Here is a 10234-nt window from a genome sequence, read left to right on the forward strand (position 1 = left end):
CTCTCAGCTGTCCTCCAATTGCCTTAACATCCACCTACAGGAGGGCTCATTTACTGCATCAGATCATCTACCAGCGTTGGTTTGGGATGTGGAAGGAGGAATCGGGGAGTTACTTACACACACGCGCACGCACACACACACACAGCCTGTACCTGTAAGCCTGACATCTAAAGAGCATCCAGCCAGTCATGTGAATCACCAAGGCACTAGAAGACTGTGGATCAGATGCAGGTAAGTGATCGAGGATTATCTTTATTTGCCATGTACAGTACATTTACATGTATTGGGAATCTGCTGTTGCAACATGCAACAAAAAAAATACATTTAACAATTATAAATAAAAATTATATAAGTTAAAGTGTGGATATGGAATAAAATATGCATAAATATCAATGTATATTTACAAAGTAAACAGTATTATAAAAGTGGTTTAATGCCAGTCACTACATACACAATAGCCTGACTGACGGAGATATCCTAAATTTTGCAGGGAATAAAAACATTCAAAATCAATGTTCCAAAATATCTTAATGAACTTCTAACAGAAAATTCGCACGGTTCCCATTAGAGTCACGAGAAAGTTGCTTGGACTGCAGGGTTCTGTTGATTTGTGTCAGAAAAGCCAAATTAAATCCACGGTGATTCAATGTTGTAAAACAAAACATGAAAACTTTCAAGGTGGGGGGGGGGTGAATGCTTTGTATAGGCACTGTATGTTTTTGTTTGTAAATTCTATTGTATTGCTTTACTTTTCCTGTAAACATCAGCAAGAAAATGAAGATCAAGGATCAACTTTATTCACATTTTCCACTTACTGTATTACGAATTTGCTGTGGTGTGTTGGTCAGGACATGACATACTGTACAACAAACACCAATATTCAACAATTATAAAAGTCATTATATATAAAATAAGGGAAAAAGTTGATAAAGATAGAGGTTAAAGTATGGTTATTCAATAAAATGTGTATGAATACAAGCATATATTTACAATATAAACAGCATTATGGTTGGTAGTACAAACACTCAAGTCAAGTATGGTGTTCGCAGGGGTTTCCAAGATGTTAGGATGGATTCCCTTAATGGAGAATGCCAGTGTTTGGATTTGTTTGACGCGGGGAGGCTGATGCACGGCAGCCACCACGTGGTCCTTGACACATTGGGGTCCAGTGGCATGGAGTGCAGGACAAATGGAGATCCTTCCCTGCTGCAGCCTTCTGCTTTCATTGACTTTGTTATTTATATTTAGAGAGGAATAGGCCCTTTGAGCCACACCATCCAGCAACCCCCTTACAACCTTGACTTAATCTCAGGACAATTTACAATGACTGATTCACCTACTGGCTATGTCTTTGGCTTGTGAGAGGAAACCGGAGGACCTAGAGAAAACACACACATCCCATGGGCAGGACGTACAGCGACTCCTTCCAGAGAATGCCAGAATCGAACTCTGAACTCCAAAGGCCCAAACTGCAATAGTGTCACTAGGCTACAGTAGTGCCAATTTGATACACAATTCTGTACAAAAGACATATATAGATAGCTAGGGTGTGTGTGCCTAAGACTTTTGCCCAGCACTGTAATAACTTTATGTATTGTGCTCTACTGCTGCCACAAAAAAAAATTTCATGACATATGTGAGTGATGATAAACCTGATACTGACATGAGTCTCTATTGTGGGCTGGGAGTGGGAAGGGAACAGGGAGAGGGGAATCATGGTTGGGAAAAGGGGAAGGGAGTGAGAAGCATATCTGTAATGTTTAATAAAGCAATTGATAGGAGTCAAATGACCTTGCCTGGTGTCTCAGGGGGGCAACCCTCAGTACTGAATGGCTAAACTTCAGGCAGCTTCGTTCTCGGGCTCTCAGGAACTCACAAGCCTCTCCACCATGACAAGGTTGCAATCCTTGGAGAAGATGGTAACACAAATATTTTGATAATAAGTTTACTTTGAACTCTTGGAATGGATGAAATGATCTCACGTAACTATTCTGGGAAATAATAATCTTCTCAATCAACCTTCAGTGATGAGGTAACCTGTTTTTAATTAAAATCAGCTGCAGTAACTGCCTGTTTGCCATTGCATTGCCAGCATTAGAGTAAATGCAAAACCTTAAGTGTAAAAATAAATAAATAAATGTTTTTGAAAGGGTCATGAAAAATGTTAATATTTTAATTAAAATTTCACAATTGCCAAAAATATTTTACTGCATGCTTCTGTATGTGAACCTGTGTTTGACCTTTGTACTCTGCTGCTGCCCCAATCACTTTCTTCCTGTTGACAAAAGATGTATATAGGAACAGAATTGGAGCATTCAGATTATCAGGTCATCTCCTTAATTCAGTTCTAGCTGATTTGTTTTATTCAACTCCATTCTGCTGCTTTCTCCCTGTAACCATTAACCCCTTAACAATCTCTGCCTTAAGTACACCCAAAGACTTGGCCTTCACAGCTGTCTGTGGCAACAATTTCCATAGATTCACCATCCTCTGGCAGAAGAAACCCCCCCCCCCCATCTCTGTTCTAAATGGATGTCCCTTTATTCTAAGGGTGTACCCTTGGATTCTCAACTAATTGAAACATCCTCTCCATGTCCACTCTATCCAGACTTTTCAATATCCAGTAGTATCAATGGAGTTACCTCCTCATCCTTTGGAACTCCATTGAATACAGGCCCAAGGACAACAAACACTCCTCATATGATGAACCTTTAATTCCAGGGATAATTCCTGTGAACCTCCTCTGGACCGTCTTCAGGGCAATCAGTTGTTTCCTTAGATATGGACTGCAAAATTGCGTGCAATATTCCAAATGTGATCTGATCAGTGCCTTATAATTCCTCAGCTGCTCATCCTTGCTTTCATATTCTAGTCTTCTCTGTCATTGCTCCAATTTAACTTTAACCAGTCAGCCTTCAATTCTCCTTATCAAATAGCATCTTTCTATTCGGAGTGTAATCTGGTCCTAGACTTCCCCACTATTGAAACTGGCCTATCAATATTCAATAGGTTTCAATTAAGGTCCCCGCTCATTCTTCTAAACTCCTGTGAAAATAGGACAAATACAGAAGAAGAACAGAAAGTTCTTAGTGTTTTGGTCTATACATTCAACATTTCTGGTTCTATGCACAGTGTTGGCATTTTTTGTTTGTTTTATACATATTCCCTTTGCCCCTATCGTGATGTACCTTTGTTTTACCTCACCACTGGACTCAGCCCTTCAGCTTACAGATGTGGAAGGAGTCTAGATTGCGATCCTCTCCCAGAGAGCCTTTACCTTGGCTACACTGAGCTTCAGTGAATTCCCTACTGAGGATTGACATTGAAACTGCTTGCTTAGTGGGGAACCTTTAGTTCCAAGGAAAGCGTTCCAGCTCTGGTCAGTATTGAACACACAGGACACTGGAGGAACTCAGCAGGTCAGGCAGCATTATGGAGGGGAAATGGACAACCAACAATTACAGCTGAGACCCTTTAATTGGACTGAAAGAGAAGCGAGCAAGCCAGTATAAGTGAATTGTATGCGGGGGGCCGAGGGAGACGGAGGGTTTGGGGGTGCTGCCTCACCCATTGAGTTCCTCCAGCATCTAGAACGGCACAGTACTGTAGTGGTTATCATAATGCTTTACAATGCCATCAACCACCAGTTGGGGTTTAATTTCACCGGCTGTCTGTAAGGAGTTTGTACATACTCCCCATAATCACACAAGTTTCCTCCTGGTGCTCTGATTTCCACCCACATTGCAAAGATGTGGGTTAAGGTTAGTAAGTCGTTGACATACTACGTTGGTGCCGGAAGCATAACGACACTTGTGGGCTGCCCTCAGCATATCCTCAATGCAAACCAAGTATTTCACTGCATGTTTTAATGTATATGTGATAAATAAAGCTAACCTTCAATCTGCAGTCCCCCATACAAACTGAAGTTATTCATGCAAGTAATGAATTATTCTTAGAGATATCTAAAGTTTTTAATTCAGAGTAGTTTCTTACCTTCCACGCCAACCCTTTCTGTCGTTTGATTTTACCTCAACTTTGCTCATTTCTTATGACACATTCCCCCATCTAGTCCTTTAATCTTATTGGTTAAGGAAACACAGAGGATCATCACTTTGTCATGGTGGAAAGACTTGTGAGTTCCTGAGATCCCAAGAGTGATGCATCTGGAGTTTAACGATTTGGTGCTGAGCTCCTGGTAGGGTCATCCATGGTGGTAAGGTCAAAGGGGAGATTGCAGACAAGGAGCAATCCAAGCCAAGACCTCAGTGGTGAAGGTGGAAGAAAGCTGCAGCGGTGAAGAATCCCCGGTCATCTTGCATTCTACACCACTGAACCTTGACCCCGATCTGTCAATGACCATGTAGTTGCTTTCTGTCCATCAGCCTCCCCATGTTAAACAAAGTCATGCATAGGCAACCCAGCTCGGGCTCTGCAGCCACCCAATGACCCACCAATTGAGAGATCTTGCTACTACTACTTGCTAAGGAGGAAGATTCACCACTAGCTTCCTGGATTGTTATGATTCGTGAACTGGTATCAGTTTCCAAAAGGTACCTTAACAAATTCTTTTTAATTAATTGAAGTTCCACTGAATCCATTTGAAAATTTGACAGGCACGTGGGACTAAGTTAGATGGAGCATCTTGGTCAGCACCGAGCACTTGGGCTGAGAGGTCTTTTTCCTGGTCTATATAACTTGATGATGGAATGCCTTGAATGAAAATGTGACATCAATCAGTAGTCTAGGTTTGTATCTTGAGACATCAGACCTTTCTTTTACTTTCCTGTTCCAAATAGCACATTATTTCTCCAATTAAACATCAGGCCTGAGATAGCAAACAATTTAATTGAGAAGTATGAATTCTTTTAGATTATGCAGTTATTCTGAGGGAAATGCTTCCTTTTGACACTAATCTCTGTTTGCTAGACCAGTTTCTATATTGGATTTGTCCTTTTTATACTGTGGGCCGTACAGATGCAAAATCCCATTTCCTTTTAAACAATCTGAACATACAGCAAAGGAATCGAGCCTTCTGGCTTCTGCCCTCTTTTCAGACTCAATGAAGAGTCTTGGCACAAAGCAGTGACTGATCTCCAGCATCTGCAGAAACTCTTGTGTTTTCAACCCACAATGTGTGCCAAATTAATTAAATTAGTAATCAAATGCCTAACTTATCTGATCTCTTCTGCCTACACAATGTACATATTCTTTGATTTTCTGCACGTTCAGATCTAAGATCATCGTGAGCACTTCAATTGTATTTGCTGTTCACCACTGTCTAAGGCAGCACATTCCAGGCACCCACCACGCTGTAAAAAAAACTTGCCCCGCTTAAAATCTGCTTATTCCTTCTGCAATCCAAACTAAGACTTTGTGGCCAAGTTTGCAGATGATACAAAGTTAAGTGGAAGGGCAGGTAATGTTGAGGAAGCAGGGAATTGGACAGATTGGGAGAATGGGCAAAGAAGTAACAGATGGAATATGGTGTAGGGAAGTGTACGGTCACGCACTTTGGTAGAAGAAATAAAGACATAAGACAATTTTCTAAATAGGGAAAAATCTGAATTGCAAATGGACTCGAGGGACCTTGCTGTGGATTTCCAGAAGGTTAACTTGAAGGTTGAGTTGGCGGTGAGGAAGGCAGATACAATGTTAGCATTCGTTTCAAGAAGACTAGAATATACTAAGAATATACCGATGATACTAAGGTAGGAGGTGTTGTGGATAATGAGGTGGATTTTCAAAGCTTGCAGGGAGATTTATGCCGGTTAGAAGAATGGGCTGAACGTTGGCAGATGGAGTTTAATGCTGAGAAGTGTGAGGTTCTACATTTTGGCAGGAATAATCCAAATAGAACATACAGAGTAAATGGTAGGGCATTGAGGAATGCAGAGGAACAGAGAGATCTAGGAATAACTGTGCATAGTTCCCTGAAAGTGGAGTCTCATGTAAATAGGGTGGTGAAGAGGGCTTTTGGAACGCTGGCCTTTATAAATCAAAGCATTGAGTACAGAAGTTGGGATGTAATGCTAAAGTTGTACAAGGCATTGGTAAGGCCAAATTTGGAATATTGTGTGTAGTTCTGGTCACCGAATTATAGGAAAGATATCAATAAATTAGAGAGAGTGCAGAGACGATTTACTAGGATGTTACCTGGGTTTCAGCAATTAAGTTACAGAGAAAGGTTGAACAAGTTAGGTCTCTATTCATTGGAGCGTAGAAGGTTGAGGGGGGATTTGATCGAGGTATTTAAAATTTTGAGAGGGATAGATAGAGTTGACGTGAACAGGCTGTTTCCATTGAGAGTAGGGGAGATTCAAACTAGAGGACATGATTTGAGAGTTAGGGGCAGAAGTTTAAGGGAAACACGAGGGGGTATTTCTTTACTCAAAGAGTGATAGCTGTGTGGAATGAGCTTCCTGTAGAAGTAGTAGAGGCCAGTTCAGTTGTGTCATTTAAGGTAAAATTGGATAGGTATATGGACAGGAAAGGAGTGGAGGGTTATGGGCTGAGTGCGGGTAGGTGGGACTAGGTGAGATTAAGGGTTTGGCACGGACTAGGAGGGCCAAGATGGCCTGTTTCTGTGCTGTGATTGTTATATGGTTATATAAGAGCAAGGATGTGATGCTGAGGCTTTATAAGGCACTGGTCAGACTGCACCTGGAGTATTGTGAGTAATTTTTAGCTCCTTATCTAAGAAAAGATGTGCTGGCATTGGAGCGGGTCCAGAGGAGGTTCACAAGAATGATTCCAGGAATAAAAAGGTATGAGGAGTGTTTGGTGGCTCTGGGCCTCCACTTGCAGGAATTTAGAAGAATGAGGGGAGGATCCCATTGAATGTTGAAAGGCATATACAGAGCAAGGATGTTTCCTAGAGTGGGGAAGTGTAGACCAGAGGGCACCAGTTCAGAACAGAAGAACATCTATTTAGAACCGAGATGAGGAGGAATTTCTTTAGCCAGACAATAGTGAATCTGTGGAATTCTGTCACAGATGTCTGTGGAGGCCAAGTTACTGGGTATATTTAAAATGGAGGTTGAAAGGTTCTTGGTTAGTAAGAGTGTCAATAATCTTGAAAGGCAGGGGAATGGGGTTGAGAGGGGTAATATATCAGTCATGATATAATGGCAGAGAGGTTTTGATGGGCCGAATGGACTAATTCTGCTCCTATGTGTTATGGTCTGATCCAAACTTTGACATTGTTTTTCCACAAATATCAATGAAATCGTTGTCTGGCATTAGGTTAAAATTTAAAATCTATTATAAAATTGAAATTAGACCTGCAAACGATCAAAGACATTGCTTTTCTTGGCTAGAAATCTTATCACAAGTAATGGCAGAACTTAGGTGAAGAGAGAGTTGCATTCATGTTGTACGAGATGATATCTTGTAAGCTCTTCTGAATTGTTTAACCACCGCAGGGGCTTTAATCTTAGCTGCACAAAACTGACTGTCTGAACGAAGCTGGCCAAGTTATGCAAATACACCTTGAGTGTGATTTAGATTCTGACATCAGTAGATGTTCTGATTGTCAATGCAAAATTAGACCATAAGACATAGAATTAGAATTAGGCCATTCTGCCCATCGAGTCTGCTCAACTGTTTTATCATGGCTGAGCTATTTTCCCTCTTAGTCCCATTCTCCTGCCTTCTCCCTATAGCCTTACCAATCGGAAACCTATCAACCTCTGTGCCAAATGTACCTGATTGCTTGGCCTTCTCTACATTCTGTTGCAATGAATTCCACAGATTCACCACTCTCTGGCTAAAGAATTCCTCCTGGGAAATTGGGAGTGCCTGTCCACTCAATCTATTTGCCCTTATTATCTTATACACCTCTAAAAAGTCACCTCTCATCTCCTTTACTCCAAAGTTAATAGCCCTAGCTTGCTCAACTTTTCTTCATGAGACATGTTCTCCAATCTAGGTAGCATCCTATTAAATCTTTAATGCACCTCTTCTAAGGCTTCAACATTTTTCCTATAATGAAGAAAATAGAACTGAGCTCAAAACTCCATTGAGGGCTTACCTCGGTTTTATAGAGCTGCAACATTACCTCACAACTGAGTTCAAACCCACAGCTAATGAAGGTCAACACATTATATGCCTTCCCAACCATCCTATCAACTTACTCAACAGCTCTGATGGATCTATGGAACCCCCCCTCCCCCGTACTTCCACGATGCTAAGAGTTATGCAACTTACGCTTCTGACCTTCCAAAGTGAGCTGACTTGGCAAGATGGAGAATGGTTTCGAGCTGGGTAGCCCAAGTGAATTGTGCCACTGGAGTCCGGGTCCTAGAGCGTGACACTACCGGGTGCTTTAACCCGTGGCACAAATAGTCTGGAAGCCTGACTGTCGGGAACAAAGGCGAAGGTTGGCCTAATTTCACTCACTCTCCCGTGAATGTTCATTCATTTCTCCATGGTGACGAGGCTGCTCTTTGTTTTTGCCCCGCTGGTATCATGAGCTGGGCCCAAGGTTTGGGCCTACTCTGTCTGCTCTGGGAGTGGATCTGGGACTCAGTCTAGTTCAGAATGCTGTTGGCTTGCTTCTATTGTCTGCATGATTTATGTTATTTTCTCTCTTTCTCTGCACAGTGGATTTTGGTCTGTCTTTTTTTAATTGGGTTATCCGGGTTTCTTGTTTTGTGGCTGCCTGTAAGCAGACAAATCTCAAGGTGTATAATTTATTCATTCTTTGATAATAAAGTGTGCTTTGAATCTGTGAATCACTCCACACTTTCCCAGAATGAACTCTATCTGCCACCTCTCTGCCCAGCTCTGCACAATGTCAATGTCCAATTGCAACAACCTTCTACACTGTCTACTATACCACTAACACTAACCTTTGCATCATTGCCAATTATGTTTGGTTATGCTGTCTAAAGTGCCTCAGGAAAAGACAAGAAGAGAAAGTTTGATTACAATAAAGGACTTTCAGTCTCAATGCATTACTGCTTGATACAGCAGCTACTCTGCAAGAAACTGCAGAGAGTTGTGGACACAGCTCAGCACATCATGAAAACCAGCCTCCCCTTTATGGGTTACACTTCTGATTTCCTCAGTAAAGCAGCCAGCATAATCAAAGACATTCTCTCTCTCAGGCCAAAGATAACAAAAGCCTGGAAGAACCTACCACCAGGCTCAAGGACAGCTCCTACCCAGTGTTATCGGACTTTTGAATGGACCTCTTGTAGAATGAGAATCACTCTTGACCCCATAAACTACCTCGTCATGATCTTGCACTTTATTAACCTGCACTGCACTTGCTCAATTGCCTTTACACTTCATCCTGCAAGTTATCCTGTTACCTTATTATAGCTCAATGCACTGTGTAATGATTTGATCTGTATAAACAGTAAGCAAGACAAACTGCTCACTGTATCTTGGTACATTTGAGAATAGTAAACTGATATTAATACCAATTAATCTCATTCAGCCAGAAGTTTCAAACAAGTGATCAGGATGGAAAAGGTTAATAACTGAGCTGTGATTATTATTGTGGGCAGATGGTAATTCATTAATTCTCCTCTGCTTGGTAGAGTGCCAAGGAATGTGATATGATGGTCAATTTACCAGACCAGCAGTCTGTGTTCTGGGGCATTGATCCAGAAGAAGTGAGTTCGAATCCTATCATAGCAGCAGGGAAAATTATACTGAGGAGTAAATGTGAGTAAATCATGTTTACTTTGTGAGTAATTCTGGAATCAGAGAAAGGTTAGTTTCGCTAATGGTAAAAATGAAATCACCAGTTATTTCCATACATTGCACCAATGAAATTCGGGGAGTAAGACCCTCCTTTCTTAACCACTCTGGCCTGTATGTGACTCCAGTAAGGTTGGGATGGCACAACAGTGTAGTGTTAGCACAATGATATTACCACACTAGCGACTTTATTAGGTACAACTGTACATCTGCTGCCTAATGCAAATATCTAATCAATCATTCATGTGGCAGTAACTTAATGCACAAAAGCATGCAGACATCGTCAAGATGCTCAGTGCTGTTCACTATACTCAGTCCCACTTCCAAATTGTTAATGTACATCATTAACTCTGCACCAACAAATAAGATACAGGAGCAAAACTAGGCAAATCGGGCCATCGAGTCTGCTCTGCCATTCCATCATGGCTGATTTATTCTCTCTTTCAACCTCATTCTCCTCCCTTCTCCCCATAACCTTTGAGACCCTGACTAATTAAGAACCTATCAAGCTCCAATTCAAATATAC

Source organism: Hypanus sabinus, chromosome 13 (genome assembly GCF_030144855.1).
Source record: "Hypanus sabinus isolate sHypSab1 chromosome 13, sHypSab1.hap1, whole genome shotgun sequence".
NCBI classification, from domain to species: Eukaryota; Metazoa; Chordata; class Chondrichthyes; order Myliobatiformes; family Dasyatidae; genus Hypanus; species Hypanus sabinus.